General features: G+C 36.3%; 1 protein-coding gene across 14 annotated transcripts in view; it reads right to left on the bottom strand.

Moving 5' to 3' along the window:
• The window catches only part of Hdac9 (histone deacetylase 9), a 915786-nt gene that overhangs the window by 769590 nt on the left and 128928 nt on the right, over window positions 1-17268 (bottom strand). The window lies entirely within an intron of this gene.

Raw genomic sequence — 17268 nt, 5'->3', positions numbered from 1 at the left:
ATGTACACATACACTTTTACTGAAAATAAAGATCAATAATTCAAGGTTACTAACTATGCTCTTACTAACAGTATAATTACATGGTTTTTATGAAGGTGAATTTTCCTATTAAACAACATATTAATTCTAGAATAAAATATTTATATGGCAATATTCAGTAGGAACTTTAAAAAGAAAAATAATGAGGAAGGCTTTACCTCAGATGTAAAAATTACTATAAAACCAGAATAACTTAAACAATGTGTCACTGGAAAAGGCATAACACAATTATTGTACTAAGATTCTAGGATCAGTTTATAAAGATACTTGTACAGGCAATTTAATTTGGCATAAGATGAAAATAAAACAAGAAAACTTCATGGCAATTAAATTTAAAAGAATTTTTTTTAAATGAAAAGCAGAATTGTTACAGAAGATTTTGTCATTTGTATCAATAATCCTAAGGGGGGGGAGATATATGACTGCCTGATTTGTCTGTGGCACCGTCATTAAAACTGCGCAACCCTGAAAAGCTAGTTACCCAACATTTATTAAAGAAGTTATTATACTACCCATGAGGTTGTTTTGAAGCTTTGATAAGAGCATGCACATTAAATGTTATGTTCCCTCCACAAAGTTCATGATTTTTTTTTGTTTCGTCTTGTTTTGTTTTTGGCATGTCTATATGTGTTCAGGAGGTGAGAGAACACACATATCTTCGTGTCTATGGGCACACTTGTGGGAGAGTACCTGCACATGTATGTGCATGTAGAGATCAGATGTAGATGACAGGTGTCCTCCTCGGTTGCTCTTCAACTTATTTTTTGAGACAGGGTCTCACTGAGCCTACACTAGCTCGACTATTCTACGAGAGTATCTGGCCATGAAGCCCTGGGGATACTCCTGTCTCCTTGCTGTGGGATTACAGGTATACACTACCATGCCTGGCATTTCCCTACACTGCTAGGCATCTGAACTCAGGTCCTCAGGCTTGTGTAGCAAGCATTTTACCCACTGAGCCATCTCCCTTGCCCTTAGCTGAGGTTTTTACTCAGCATGGAAATAAATTTTAAAACCACAAGTAGGGCCTGGAGAGATGGCTTATCCATTAAAGCACTTGCCTGCAAAGCCTAAGGGCCCATGTTTGAATCTGCACATCCCACGTAAGCCGGGTGCACAAAGGTGAGGTAAGCACTCGTTCATACATGCCCACTAGGTGGCGCAAGTGTCTGATCGATTGTGGTTGCTGGGGCCCTGGCGCACCAAATCTCTCTCCCTCTCTCTCTCTCAATCCCTCTCTAAGCGTGTGTGTGTGTGTGTGTGTGTGTGTGTCTCAAAAAAAAACAGGTAAAAATAATGACATTTCATTATGTGAAACATTAGGCAATTTCATCATAAAATAGGTAAAAGAAAAACATAAATATTAACATATATTTCAAATGATGTACTTAAAGCTCTTTTAATTAATATGGAAAACAAGAACTATAAGAATAATAGAAAGCCAGGCGGCGCACGCCTTTAATTCCAGCACTCAGGAGGCAGAGGTAAGAGGATTGCTGTGAGTTCGAGGCCACCCTGAGACTCCATAGTGAATTCCAGGTCAGCCTGGGCTAGAGTGTGACCCTACCTCAAACAACCAAAAAAAAAAAAAAAAAAGAATAATAGAGAAAATATAACAAATAAACTCTTCCCAAGAGAAATATAGGAGCACACAAACAAATGACTTTCTTATAAACAACACTAATAATCAAAGAATTATATTTTTTTTCTTACCTATCAAAAACTGTTAGTCACACTTGTAAAAGAGTAAGGGAAAAAACTCAAGTAACACTGGTAAGATAATAAATTTTAAGAATCTTGTAGAGAACAGTTTATGAAGGCATATGGAAATTCAAAATATGCCTTACCTTTTCCTTAACAACTCTCATTTGTATGAATTTAGTCTAAGAAAATAAATAAACATGCCAAAACATATAAGAGGAATTTGGTTAAAATAGGGAAACAAACCAACAACCCAAGAATTAGATGTTATTATTGCATGAGGAATAAAACAACAATGATTTTTATTAATAAAAAGCAAGTCAAGTAGTAAAGGAATCTCATTCAAAGGATACATTAGACAGAAAACATAGGTGTATATTTTCAAAGAAAAAGTTCTGGAGGAATATTTATATCAAACTGTAATCACGGCCATCTGGTTTGGATAAAATTATGAGAAGCTTTCATTTTGTAATGCATACTGTTCAGCATTATTTGAACATATTTTAACATTTAACAATTTCTTTTATAATGAGAAGAAGTAAAGACTTCCATTTTGGAAAAAAAAAAAAAAGATGAAGAAACTTATAATGATTACTTTCCTAGTTTCAGATTCTCATCTAAAGCTACCTGCTTTTTCAAAGATACTTTCTGCTTAAGTCTAATAAGGTCCTTGTCAAGAATTAATACATACTTAAGTGTTAACTTCCTTTTGTAAAGAACTACAATTAAAAGAGCCACTTAGAAAGGAATTCATATGCATGTTTCTCAATTCTGAATTTTACTTGCGAGGAACATCTCCATTAGTACTTGAAACTAAGAATTATAAGCCAGATCAGCAGAGCATTTAAAGAAAATCTTAATAACAGGAACAGGTCCAATTTAATTCAGGTTTCATGTTCTTTTTTTACACTGTAAAAACTAAAAAGCTCCCACACTTTGCAACCTGGCACCTTTTCATCATAATTTTGAAAAAGGAAAAAAGTCACCTCTTATCTTTAATAGCATAGTATTTTATTTCTATCAGAAACTATAATTATGTAAAAACATCATGATCATTATAATGAAACAAAACAAGATATTCTCCTCATCAATGAAGAGTATGAGAATGCTCTTGAGATAAGGTATTTTAAATTTCAGTGTTTTTTAACAATTTTACTAAAGCAAGCTATAATTACATTTAAACATGTAAGGCCACCACCCAGTTTAGTGAAGAATCTCACTTCCTCAGGAAGCTAGAGTAACAGCTCTGTAGATATTGTCTCTCTCAGAAAGGATCAAGTCAGATCTTCTGAGGGAAACTCACTTCCCTATCTTGAAAAGAGTAACACCCCTCAGTGTTCCTACTTGGTCCTGCCTTCTCCTGCCCAAAGTTCACCAGCTTGTCTGAAGAAACCTTTGAATAAGTCAGTATTTTAGCTTACTTTTATAAGTGAAAAACCAAAAAAAAACAAAAAAAACAAAAAAAAAAACACCTGTAACTTAAAGGACCAAGTTCAAAAAACATGCTAGACCTGACTGTCAAATAAGAACTTCCAGATCTCAGGTTCCCTGGGCTATATCATCTGTTTCTACTCAGTGGGCAATGTGCATCTCACAGCCTACCCACATTCAGGGTCTCGCCTTCTTGATGACTTTTCAAATTAAAAATTACTATTGAAGATATTAAAAATCAGGCCAGGTGTGGTGGTGCACACCTTTAATCCCAGCACTTGGGAGGCAGAGGTAGGAGGATCACCGAAAGTTCGAGGCCACCCTGAGACTACATAGTGAATTCCAGGTTAGCCTGAGCTAGAGACAGACCTTACCTTAAAAAAAAACAAAAGTATGCATATATACAAATATATATATATATATATATATGAATTTTTTGAGACCTAGAAACAAACTGTTCTGTAACTTAATTTCTTTGGCACACTGGAAATGTGCAGTTTGAAAGCACTGAGCAGCAGAAGTGTTCAAGTACTAGGTCCCTCTATCACATGGGAACAGGGAGAGTGCTTTCATTATTTTCTTTAATACCAGACAACTCCCAGTTATGCTTTTGGCCTTGACAAATGTTCTTCAGCACTCACCACATATTGACAGATGGCTGGCATAAAGCGTAATAAGAAAGCATCTTCTCACATTTTAACCTATTATTCTAGCAAATGTTCAATAATAAAATATAAGTTAGAGAAACTTAGTTTAGTAAACATCCAACTCATTTGCATAGTATTTTGAAAGTAAGTTTTAAAGTTATTTTTCACTATAAAACACTGCATTGCTGTAAAAGAGTCAAATGAAACATTTTCCGTGAAAATGAAGCTTAACATTTCTTAAAGTAGAACTACGTCTACCTATTAAAGTAAACAGTAGAAACAATAGACCTGTCAGATGCCACATAAGCCAGACACACAAAGTGACACAAGCATGCAAGGATGCACATGCGCACAAGGTGACACACACATCTGGAGTTCGACTGCAGTGGCTGGAGGCCCTGGAACATCAATTTCTTCCCTATCTATCTATCTATCTATCTCTGTCTGTCTTCCTCTCTCTCTTAATATAAAAAATCAAGATAAGCATTCTGTAGATTTAGCACCAAGACTCGAAATAATCCCTCATCTTATCAGTAATCAGTAGAAAGATATAACCTATAATAAAGTTGCTGTCTTTAAAACAAAATATTTTACCTACTATTGATGGGCATACAAGAAGTCAGGCAATGTTTTGTTATGACATTAAGAGCATAAATCTGACATGGATTTTATAGAGAATATTTTGGCAGTATGTGCACAAAACCTTAAAATGTTTATATACTTTGACCCAACAGCAACTCTAGGAATTTATTTTAGGTAAAGAGTAAGAACATTACAACATTAATAAACAAGGGACAATTTATAATACTCAAGTACTCAAAACAACCTAATGATAAAATAATGTTAACAGATTGGTACAATAAATTGTCATGCCCACACATTGCATACCAAGCAAGCATATAAATGCATTATATTTTAGAGTGCTATTTCATAACATCAAAAGTATTTGTGAGCTGCTGTTATGAAAAAGGGGAAAACCCTGCAAGATCCAGGGGACTTGGATGGTACACTTCCAAGTAGCCAGCACATCCTCAAGTAGGTGCACTGGGTAGCTTTGAGGATGGCCAATGATCCACAGCTTCTGACACTCACTTTTTGCGCCATGAGTTCCATACTGTACAAAGGTGGGTAAGTGGATCCACAGGACACAGCACAAGGACCACACTGTCACTTCCAAGGGTAGTTCCTAAAGGACATTACAACTTCTACCTCATTCCTGCATCAGTCACTCTGCGGGAAGCAAACAGCCCACAGAGATCAACACCTCAAGGAACTGAGACCTGTCAACAGGCAATGAGGGAGCCACATGTACAAGCCCCATTCCAGCCTTCAGAAGAGCCCATTCAGCCCAGCCTACTACAGGCACGCTGCTTCCTGGGAGATGCTGTAGCCCAGCTGAGACACTCCTACATTCATGACTGCCAGAGCTGTGGAAGAAATAACTCACTTTTCCTATAAGTACTTTTTTGTATTATTATTATTATTATCAATATTGTTATTGTTAATAACATTTTGTATGGATGCATCATGTGTTGGTACCCTCTTTTCCTTGTCCCTGGCCCCATTCCCTTCTGTAGATCCTCTTCAGTGTGGTGGCAGGAATTCCCCATGGGGTTATGGGCTATGCATTGTGGGACCAGCAGTCAGTTATTTTGGGGGCTGTTATTAAAATCGAGGGTGATTGCTACAAAACCTGAACCCCAATGTGGTAGTGTGAATAAGAGCATGGGCATGTCGGGAGGTGAGTACTAGAGGGAGGGCTGGACTCGCTCAACGCGGGGTCCCCAGGACTCCTGCTCTTGCCCTGCTTCCCTCCTTGTGCTGCCCTGTGGCATGAGGTTCTTGCCAGACTTGAGCTAATGTTGGAGCCATAGCCTAAAACTTCCAGAACGGTGAGCTAAATAAACTTCAATTCTTTATAGACACCTCACTCTACATTTTGTCATAGTGTCAGAAAATAAATTTACTACTCTTGCTAAATACATATAAAATTAAATGAAATTATAAGATCATAACAGAAGATATATATGTATGTATGCATGTATGTATGTATAATATATATATAAACATATATGTTAAGAGGTCCTCACACATATATTCTTTCTTTTTCTCTCCTTCTCCTTCTCTCTCTCTCAGATAGATAAATAAAATACTTTTTAAAAAACAGAATTTTTAAAATGTGTTTTAAAACATTAATGCATTCTGCTAGCTGATAGGGTAAGTCAATCTGGGAGATAAAAAAGGTCCTTTGTTCAGGATATTTTATTGCTCTGCTATAGAAAAGCTGTCATAATAACTGTAAATTATAGCATTATAGGTCACAATTATGCAGCTTACCCACTCCCAAAGTGATGAGACTAGTAACTAACATCACAACCTGAAAAACAGTTGATGAAACAGAAAACTATAAGCCCATCTCTCTAATAAATAGTGAGGTCAAAATTCTGGATAAAACACATACCAAACATAGCAATATACTGAAATTATAATAAAACAGGTCAAACTGAATCTACTTCAGGAATACCAGAATGATTGAATATTGGTGTATCTACTAATAAAGTTATGACAGCAACATATAAAAATCAATCAAAATGAAACTTGATCCTTCCCCCTAACAAACATATAAAACATAAAAATCCAGGCCAGTAAGCCAACATAGTAATAATGTAACAAGATTCCTTATGTTTAAATTCAACTCAGGAGCTTATTAAATATTTAGCAGAGTCATTTCAAATAAGGCCAGGTATCCTGAGGCCCATCACTAATATTAGGGGGGAAACTGACATACTTAGCAATATAATAGAAAAAGAACTGAAATTTACAAAGAATGAAATCATAGATCATATATACCTATAGTATTACTGCTTATTTTTTAAAAAATTAGACATTTAAGTGAAATCCAAGAAAACTCATGAGATTCTGATTAAACACCAATGTCAACAAGGACTGTTGTGAAATTTTCATGACAAAGCTCAAATTATAACCAAGAACCTAACCTACAGAGAGTTCACCTTTCCTTTCTTGAGCCTTCTTTCTCACATCTCATACGGCTAGACATGGAAATAAAATTATGGTGTTGAATGAAAAGCACAAGAAGGGAAGGAAGGGCTCTTGAAGAAGTTCAGGACAGTGAAAGCCATAATCGTGAAATGAGGCAGCAATGGAATGCCAACACACATCTTAATGTGGCATGCCCAGATGTGCGACTTCCCTCTTTTCAAGGAACAGGAAGTAACTGTCTAAATATGTATTTATATGATTGGCAATGACAGCTTGGATTTTGCTAGTGAGCCCAAGGGCATATAACACACATTTTCAGCACAATACTTGCTCTCTCTTCAGGAAGACCAAGGCAAGAACATTTCCTAAGGGATAAAAAGAATAAAAACTTTCACTTAATGTCTGAAGAGATGGCTTAGTGGTGAAGGCACTGGCCTACAAAGCCCAACGACCAGAGTTTGATTCCTCAACACCCATGTAAAGCCAGATGCACAGGGTGGCATATGTGTCTGGAGTTCATTTGCAGTGGCTAGAGGCCCTATCATGCCCATTCTCCCTCTATCTGCGCGCCTCTCTCCCTCTCTCTCTCCCCCCCTTCTCTCTCTCTCTCTCTCTCTCTCTCTCTCTCTCTCTTAAATAAATAAAATATTCTTAAAACTCTCCTTTCATCTACTATATTTTCTTTGCTGTTATGCATTCCCAAAAGCCATACTTTTCTGGGAATACATCTTAGGCTACTTAGGAACAATGATCTCTGTTGGTCCCAAATACCAAAAGTCCCTTAAGGACAAAGGCAGGCACCTCTTCACAGCTCAGTGCTTCCTTATTATATAATTTGATCAAAGTGAAATAATGATTTAAGCCAGTACACTTTCATAGGGTGGGAAAAAAAATATTTCTCCCCACATTATGAAAAACATGAACATGTATCAGGTTCATTTCCAGAACACCAAATATAGGACCTCACTCCTCACATATTAGCAACAAGTTTCATATATATATAATAAATACATATTATATATCATAATATATGTAATATTATATATATACTCATAAGTCTCTCTACATAAAACTCTCTCAAAGTCATCTATATTTTTCTTAATTTATAATAATTTTTCAGCTGGCTCAAGCAAATATTTTAGCTATTATGTAAATATAGCATCATACAATGGATAAAGCTGAGTAAAATAATCCATTGACTAAAGTTATTGTCTCTATTTTTTCCTTTAATTTCTTTTCATTTTTAATAGTTTAAAAATATTTTTATTTATTTATTTGAGAAAGAGTTAGAGAGAGAAGGAGAAAGGCAAAGAGAGAGAGAAGGTGGGCATACCAGGGCATCCAGCCACTACAAATAAACTCCAGACACATGTGCCACCTTGTGCATATGCCTTATGTGGGTCCTGGAGAATTTAACCTGGATCCTTTGGTTTTGCAGGTAAGCACCTTAACTGCTAAGCCATCTCTCCAGCCTTATTTTTCTTTTAATTTCCCAAACAACAAATAACATTAATTCTTTGTCAACAAATACCATACACGTACTACTAAGCCAAAATATATGAGTCTAAACTTTTCTATTAGCTTTCAGAAGGAGCACTTTATGGTTATATGTAAAATAATATAAAAAGAATCCTCTTCCAAAATAGTGGGAAATAATTAAGTCTTCCTCATGATTCATCAGTTTGATTTGGGTAGACAGAAGAACAATCAAGAGGTCTTCATAAAGAATGCTTTATTTCACCAGGCCTGGTGGCACATGCCTTTAATCTCAACACTTGGGAGGCAGAGGTAGGAGGATTGCCATTAGTTCAAGGCCACCCTGAGACAACAAAGTGAATTCTAGGTCAGCCTAAGCGAGAGTGAGACCCTACTTCAAAAAAAAAAACAACGTTATTTCTTTGTGCTTGTAACACAGTGAACACAGTGTACAGGTGTGATCTACTATATCCGGTGATGACTTTCTTTATCTGATTACTTAGTATAGTAGATAGAGAACTAGCAGTAGTTTTAGCTTTTGTAAATTTTGTAAACATTCTCCTATGCATTCACATCAAACAAGTATGCAGCAGTTCCTCCAAGCACTGCCCATAACTGTGATTTTGATCACATACTGAAAAACATGACATTTACTCCATGAAATGAATTCCTTTTAAATAACACCAGTCCCAGTGTATTTCATGAAGTACAGTTAAGAGATACCAGAATGTTTTCTCATATCAAGAAGCAGCATTGTAAATTCCTTGCTGCATATGAGAAAGTGCAGAAGGACATATTTACTTCCATAAGAACAACTTTGGGGTTAAGTCAAATGGCAACTGTCATAGCTTCATGGATCAAACTAAATATTGTGAGCAAGACACCACATTAATACAACAGTGACTTGAAATATTGGGTCTGGTACTATCTGTATGGTGTTGAATAATTACATCCTAAAGCCATCACATGTTTATCTGTAAACCAGGATAAAAATGTATGTCCTAGGGCTAGAGAGATGGCTTAGCAGTTAAAGTGCTTACCTGCTAAGCCTAGGGACCCAGGATCAATTCCCCAGAGCCCACCTAAGCCAGATGCACATGGTGGCATATGTGCCTGGAGTTCTTTTTCAACGGCCAGAAGCCCTGGCATGCTCTTTCTCTCAGTCTCTCCCCCATCCCCATAAATAAGCAAAAATAATTTTTTTGTTTGCTTTTTGAGGTAGGGTCTCGCTCTGGCCCAGGCTGACCTGGAATTCACTATGTAGTCACAGGCTGGCCTCGAACTCACAGTGATCCTCCTACCTCTACCTCCCAAGTACTGGGATTAAAGGCGTGTGCCACCAAGCCCAGCTTAAAAAATCTATATTTTTAAATGTATGCCATAGATAGTACCAACATCTATCCATACAAAGTATGTTCTTTATAGAGAAAAGATCCAGGGATGGAGAGATGGCTTAGCGGTTAAGTACTTGCCTATGAAGCCTAAGGTTCGACGCTCAATTCCCCAGGACCCACATTAGCCAGATTCACAAGAGGGTGTATGCATCTGTAGTTCTTTTGCAGTGGCTTGGAGCCCTGGTGTGCCCATTTTCTTTCTCTCTCTCCTCTCTCTCTCTCTCTCTTTCTCTCTCTCTCTCTCTCTCTCTCTTTCCCTCTGTCTCTCTCTGTCACTCTCAAATAAATAAAAAAACAAAAAAGAATCCAATAACATTTGTAAAATGTATGCCTTATAGCGTTGTTATTTTGTTGTGCAGTTTGATACAATAATGTATAAAGTGATTAGCACTGTCCCTATTTCTCTAGTAAAAGTAAATAAATCTGTAGCTATTATTCTCGTGATGTTGATGTTCTAACATACTTTACCTCTTAAACTGGGTGAGGAAAACAACTGCTAAGCGATTTCTAAACTTACAATGCTAGAAGCCTTGGAACTATGGAAAAACTGTGATACAAGAGATCCTTCAGAAGTACTCAGCAATCTGTTACATGCTGCCTGGTAGATGTCTCAAGAAACAAAGTACACAATACTTCAGCGCATGTAATGGGGCTCAAAATGCTTTTTTAAGAAGTGGTGCTACAGGAGAAAATGGAAGAACTGCTACTTTCACATCTCCTAAAATCTGGCTGAATCTGAGTTTAAGTCTTACAGTGTGAAAAGCTGAAGCATTTAGCTGTGCTGTTTTCTCTAAACAGAGTGAGAGTTGGATGAAATTAGAATTCAGCCAGTGTCAGTGTCTGATGTCAGCCCTCTGCTGATGAAACTCAGCCATGGTTACAGCCAGCTAACAGTGAATGCTCATTCTCAAGAAGCACAGTCTGAAATGTAACATCCCCAAAACTACTTCAATGCTGGGTATGAGCACACTATAATCCAATAACTGTTATCAGAATTTATAGTAACTAGATCTCTGTACAAGAAAGTTAAAAACTAGTCAAACTCGATCAAGCAAACCTAATTCTAAATATGGAAGACCCTGGCCCATCATATATAAACTAGATTTTAAGGAGAAAAATGAAAGTATAGATCATGACTATTGCTCATCATTGCTTAAATGCCAATCCAAAAACTAATCACTGGCATACAATAACTCTAGAATTGTATTCTTCCTGTGAACAGATATTTCTGAACTTGAGAAAAGTGGGGTTTTTTTCTGTCTTATACTACAGGGAAATAATATTAAAATAAATTAACATTTTACTGGGTCTCTAATTGGAAGTGTCTGTTCTCAACAAATATGTTTATCAAACAGTGTGACTGGCAAAATGTATTACTGTAGCTGTAGTTATCCAAATTACATGCTGTCTAAAGCAAAAAGGGCAAAAGCCATCTGGCTCATATAACTTGCATTCTCTAGACAGCTTGCAGCTGGTTCTGATTAAGCCGCATCTCAGAACTCCAGAGGTCTATTTTTGTCCATGTGAGTATATTTTTAGGGCTCACACATCCAAAGCACAGGGCGTTTACATTAATAAATGAACAACCGTCTCTGACTAGAAGGTTTGTGCGGTACTGTCCTTGGTCACAACAGAACAGGAGGAATAGCAAGTTGAAGACAGCAGCTATAAACCTAACGTTTAGAAACTGCGCACTCTCTGGTTCAGTCTGCCGAGGAAGGAACACAGAGAAGATGTCTCCTCTGTGTTACCAAATAACCCAGGAAAGATAACGCAAGAAACTTTACTATAGTACCTTATCAACCTAGGAGTCAAGTGCAGTTCTCATCCCTTTTTACAGATCAAGAAACAGATTTGGTTAAATAATCTGCCCATTGTAAAGATAAAAAAAAAAAAAAAAGCCAGTGAATCACATAACTAGAAATCAAAATTTCCATCTTCAAAGCCTCAACTAACAGCTAGAGAGACTGCTTAATGGTTAAGGCACTTGCCTGCAAAGCCTAATGACCCGGGTTCAATTCCCCAGTAACTACATAAAGCACAAGGTGGCACGCGCATCTGGAGTTTGTTTGCAGTGGCTAGAGGCCCTGGTGCGCCTATTCTCTCCCTCTCTTTCTGTTTGCAAATAAATAAATAAGCTTAAAAATCCTGAGCTATTAATAAGATTATGCTATCTCATCATAAATAGGGTTCCTAATGAATTTTAGAATGCATGTTATCATAAGAAAATGTAATAACACTATATGAAGAGAGACCATAAATTTTTATAGAAGAAGCACATTAGTATACTGTAGAACTGAGTCATGGTAATAAAGTTGTTTAAGTTTTGTTCTTCTACTGTAAATATCCTAGTGTCTTCTCTGTATCTCATTAATCATCAGACTTCTAATCATCAGAATGGGATGCAGTGGGACAATGGGGTGTCACATGGAAGAACACAGAACACTTACAATTACTCCAAACACAGAAGTCTTTACTCACTGCTGCCCCATTACCCACTCTCCCAACACTCATCATATTACAAACAGTCACTGTGCCCACATTTCATGTTACTAAATCCATGCTATTGTTTTAAACACTATTTATTTATATGTTTCCAGCTAGGTTGATCTCTATCATTACAGAAGCCAGCTCTTGCTGCACAGTTTGCTGTCCTCTTAGCATGATGACTAGCGTCCAGGAGTGCTTTCTAAGTGAACGACCATGAAAGCCATCCTCGTGAGGAACAGGGTTAGCATACTCAGTGCACCCAGCTCTTTCTAGGACATATTCCATCTTCTTCCCTGTGAGCTAAGTAGATGTGAGCAAACACCCATGCAACTGTGTTGGAGGGAACCAAGTCAATTGGTGGGGCTATCATATCAGCCTTTCCAGAAAAAGCGTTCATTTCATATGTGAAGACAAATGGTGAATCATTTCAGATGTCCTTGACATTGGGCTTTCCATGAGAAATTCACCTGTCATAGTCAAGATCTAGCATCACAGCCTGCAAATCTATTTTTGAAGCTTCCACATTTGTCATGTTGAGAAGCTAGATTGTTGGGCTCCTCCTGTGAGTAAGTCTTCCTACAAACACTGAGGAGAAGAACTGAGTACAAGCCAGCAACAGCTTTATAGATGAAAGGGTCACAAACACGACTCCTGAGTTACTAATCCAAGACTGACATTTTCTCTTTTTATTATTAGGCATCCTCCTTCCGCAGCCATAATAACATGCTTTCAAGTTCCAGAGGCGTGTGTGCATCATGGCTGGTAGCTGCTTACAAGCATTTTAAGTAATTATGGTCATATTTGCCACCAGGACTCCGAAAGGAAAGGCTGCCCTGTGGAAAAATGTCAGGGAGTATCTAGTTCTCATCCTTGACGTCATTGCCACGCATGCCTTACAAATAAATACCTTCTGATGGTAAAAACAGATAGTAATGAATGGTTGCCAAGATTTTTCTCCTCCAGAACTGTCATGGAGGACTAAGTGTTAAAATGATGAGCCTGGCTATAAATAAGAGGGGTTATTTCATTATAAATAAATTAAAAGTGTCAATTTATATCATGAGAAGCCGTTCCATGTCCAAATTCAGAAGGGGAATAAAGAAAACTTCAAGGAAATTTACTACCTTGAGCTGAAAAACACAAGCCATATTAGCTTAATTGTACATTTACACAATATAAAAACTGCTTTCAAGCAAAAAATGATAATAATAATAATACTTCTTGGTTCTGGAAGTCTTTGCATCACAGGATACAAAAAAAAATAAAAATAAAACAGGAAATAACCACTGTTTAAAATAGGCCTGATAAGTGACTCAATTACATCATAATGAGCCCTATTTGACTAGGCCTATTTGAATACTCTTTAATTCTAAAGGTAAAATGTGGGTTACATATGAAAAGAGTTTAAAATTATTGCTCACACCTAGCTGTCCTACAGTGTCTGAGCTGGGAACACCCTCTCCCTTCCCCACAACTTCGTCTTCATGAGTAAAATGATGTGTCCCAAGCCCATGATTACATTAAGCAATTTGCTGAACTTCAAGTTTTAAAAATTACCAATCTCTACAAATTGAAATGTTTCCTACTAAAGTACATACACCTTAGAGCCAGAATTTCCATGATCTTATTTTACATTATAGCATGAAATGTAGCAAAATATCACAAATATTAGATGCCCAACAGACAGCTGATGAACACAACTAGATTTAAAGAATGCCACCTTCCCCTACACCAAGTGTTTGCTGTTGTCTTTACCAGTCAAAAAAGCAACAGTTTCAGTGTGGAAAAACAAAACAAAACTACTTGTTCACCCCATAAAAAAACCTGTTGATACACTTTTTAAGGTCTAATTAATCTGATTTCAACTCCAGAAATGTGATTTGGCTCTTCTCAAAGCTGTGGCAAATAGCAACTGGATGCGAACTCCAGTTCTTTGGTTTCAGGACTTAACAGAAGATTACATCTCATATAAGATTAATTAATAAGCAAAGAAAGAGTGTTCATTAAGCAAAAGTAAGAAATGATTTTCAAGAAGCATGACTTTGACAGAACTTATTTCAAATTCAAGAGCTGAACACAAATTCATCCATGACAGCGAAGTGACCCAGGCTAAATTCTCCTGAGAATTAGTCTTCACTCACACATAAAGGAGGCCAGAGAGGACTTACCTCATGGTTTGTTATGGGGAGAAATATGTAATAAGAAAAACTTATCATAAAGATAAGTAAGCAGGCAATTAATAAAGTTTTATTGACACAGAATGTAAAATGTCTCCAAACCAGGGAAGTACTAGCCCTTCCCATTAAAATGTCTATGCTACTGTCCAAAGAAATAATGGAACTTGGAAATAACATAATGGATGAATAAAAATAAGAATTAATAAATTATGGTATGGTAGAAGTTATTTTTGTTGATTAAATAGTTTAGGACTTCATTAAGGCATAAAAAGTTGTATATAATGAAAATAACACACATATTTGAATAATAAAACAAGTGACACATTTTGTGTTTGCTGTGGACATCAATTGAAGATTCTTTTACAGACTGACCAGACACAAGTGCTCTGGTATCCTCTCATGGCTCACTGATTTTCATTACTTCCTGCTAGTTTAATTTCTTACTAGTCACCTTTATTTTCCTATACCTGGGATTGAACCTAGGGCCTCAAACACTTTAGACAAGCCCTTTTCTAACTTACCTAGATTCCAGCTACTCTGCTCTTCTCTTCTTTTACACTGTTCTATCCATGTCAACTTTTTTGATAATTTAGAATAAATAGATAACCTAAGACATTTTGTGTACAAATGACAAGGTCTACCCCATACATTAAAGTTGGATGACAAGGTCTACCCCATACATTAAAGCTGGATGACAAGGTCTACCCCATACATTAAAGCTGGATGACAAGGTCTACCCCATACATTAAAGCTGGCGGCCAAAGAGGGAAGTTACGGTTTATTCTGTTTGTTGCTAGTAAATTTAGAGTAGAAAAGGAAGCTAGATACTGAGATCAACAATGTGAACAATGCGGAGTACATGAAGTTGTCCTTCAAACAGTAGATTTGACAGTCTTTCTACATCATGCGTATCCTCTCCTTCTACTCTCTAACTATGTGTGTAAGAGGTTGTTTTTGAAATCACGCAGGAGTAAACCAATTCTTTTAAAGGGAATCACTTGACTGTAGTACTAAGCATATATACAGATACATGCTCCATAAAAGTCTCCATGAAATAAATTAGATATCCACATGGTCACAGTGTCCTTAGGAACATGTGCATAATTTTAATTTTTAAAATAACATAAATATGAAGATTAAAAAATAAAGTGAATAATTATAATTGTATGGATGTCAAAGAGACATGACTACATCTCTTGATACCATAAGTGCTAGAAAATATTCAGGGTCAAAATAAATAATAATAATATTTATATATGTCTTAGCATATTTATTATCTTTTTTTTCCAGTTAGAACTTCCTATTCAATTATCTTTTTCTTTGATAGTACCTTTTCTTCCTGATTAGCCTTCTCATTAATCAGTGAATATGTTCTCATAAGCTATCTCAAATCATTTTTTTTGAATAAAGCATTATGTGAGTACATAAGATGAACATGAACTAACTTTATTACTAAATTGATGCCGCTCTCCTTCCTGCATTTGTACTGTATTCTCAAGACTTGGGACTTGAATCACTAAAACCATTTCCATGTGGCTCCAGAAAACACAATGCAACACTCCAAAAAAAGAAATTCTAAAAGGCTATCTACTTTTGCAAGTCAATGGCTCAGTGTATACCCATATTATATTTTATGATTCACATAAGAAACAAACTCCTCATTATTCTTTCATCTCTGTAACCACAAGAATAATCAAGTAATTGAAAGGCTGAAATTCAAGGAGTCTCTTTGGGAATATTCATCCCTTGTTCTCCCTTACTACTAAGCTTTCTTTTCTATAATGGGATCCTGGCCAAGAGACCTGCTCTTGTATATAAAAAGAATTACACAAAGAGAAAGTCCAAAGACAATCTTCTACTGAGATTTGTTTCTTTACGTCACTCAGGCCCTATTTACTACTGATCTAATTTGCGAATAAAAATATTTTAAAAGGACTTTAGAAAATTGAACTAATTAAACAAGCATTGTTGTACATTTTTAAGGAGTAAGGTTGATACAATAGATAGAGGCAGAATTCCATAAGTGATCACTATTTTATGTCTAGTAAGCTTTGTTTTCCAAAACTTCTTAACACCTTTTGTACCCTCCTTATTGCCAATTAACAGCTGCAGTGGTAGAAACTATAATACAAATGCCAAAAATAATCAGTCACAGGTTTCCATGACTATAAAACACAGACTGTTTTCTATAATTTCAATCAAGTTTTCATAAGAATATGACTTTGTTGGCACACGAATTTCTCATTTGCCTATTTCTAGTTTTAAAATTTAACTATTCAAAATTATTACTCAAAACTTAACCTCAAAGATATTTCTGCATTTGGGTGTCTGTGCACTAATTTGTTGGCACACGAATTTCTCATTTGCCTATTTCTAGTTTTAAAATTTAACTATTCAAAATTATTACTCAAAACTTAACCTCAAAGATATTTCTGCATTTGGGTCTCTGTGCACTAAATCTGAATTCCCAAAAGTGTTACCAATGAATGCTTGAGCCACTATACCAAATAAAACAAAACTATATGCTCCAATTTTCTTTGAGAATGTCAAACTCAAAGTAAAGACTTAAAAAAAATTGAATAAAATACAGAATTACTTTTGTACTCATGAAAAATAATTGTAGCATGCACATGCTTAAGATTTCCTAACAGGTTGTTCTAACACAGGCTGACCTGGAATTCACTATGTAGTCTCAGGGTGACCTTGAACTCATGGTCACCCTCCTACCTCTGCCTCCAAAGTACTGGGATCAAAAGTGTGCCCCATTTGTTTTATCTCTACTTGGTGGATAGGAATTAAGATCCATATTTCTCCTACGGGCCTTCCTATCTCAGCCCTACCTCAAAAAAGACAAAAACAACAAGATAATGAACGCTGCCAGACATGATGGTGCATACCTTTAATCCCAGCACT

This window comes from Jaculus jaculus, chromosome 16 (genome assembly GCF_020740685.1).
Source record: "Jaculus jaculus isolate mJacJac1 chromosome 16, mJacJac1.mat.Y.cur, whole genome shotgun sequence".
Taxonomy (NCBI): Eukaryota; Metazoa; Chordata; class Mammalia; order Rodentia; family Dipodidae; genus Jaculus; species Jaculus jaculus.
This window is presented reverse-complemented; position numbering and strand designations above follow the sequence as displayed.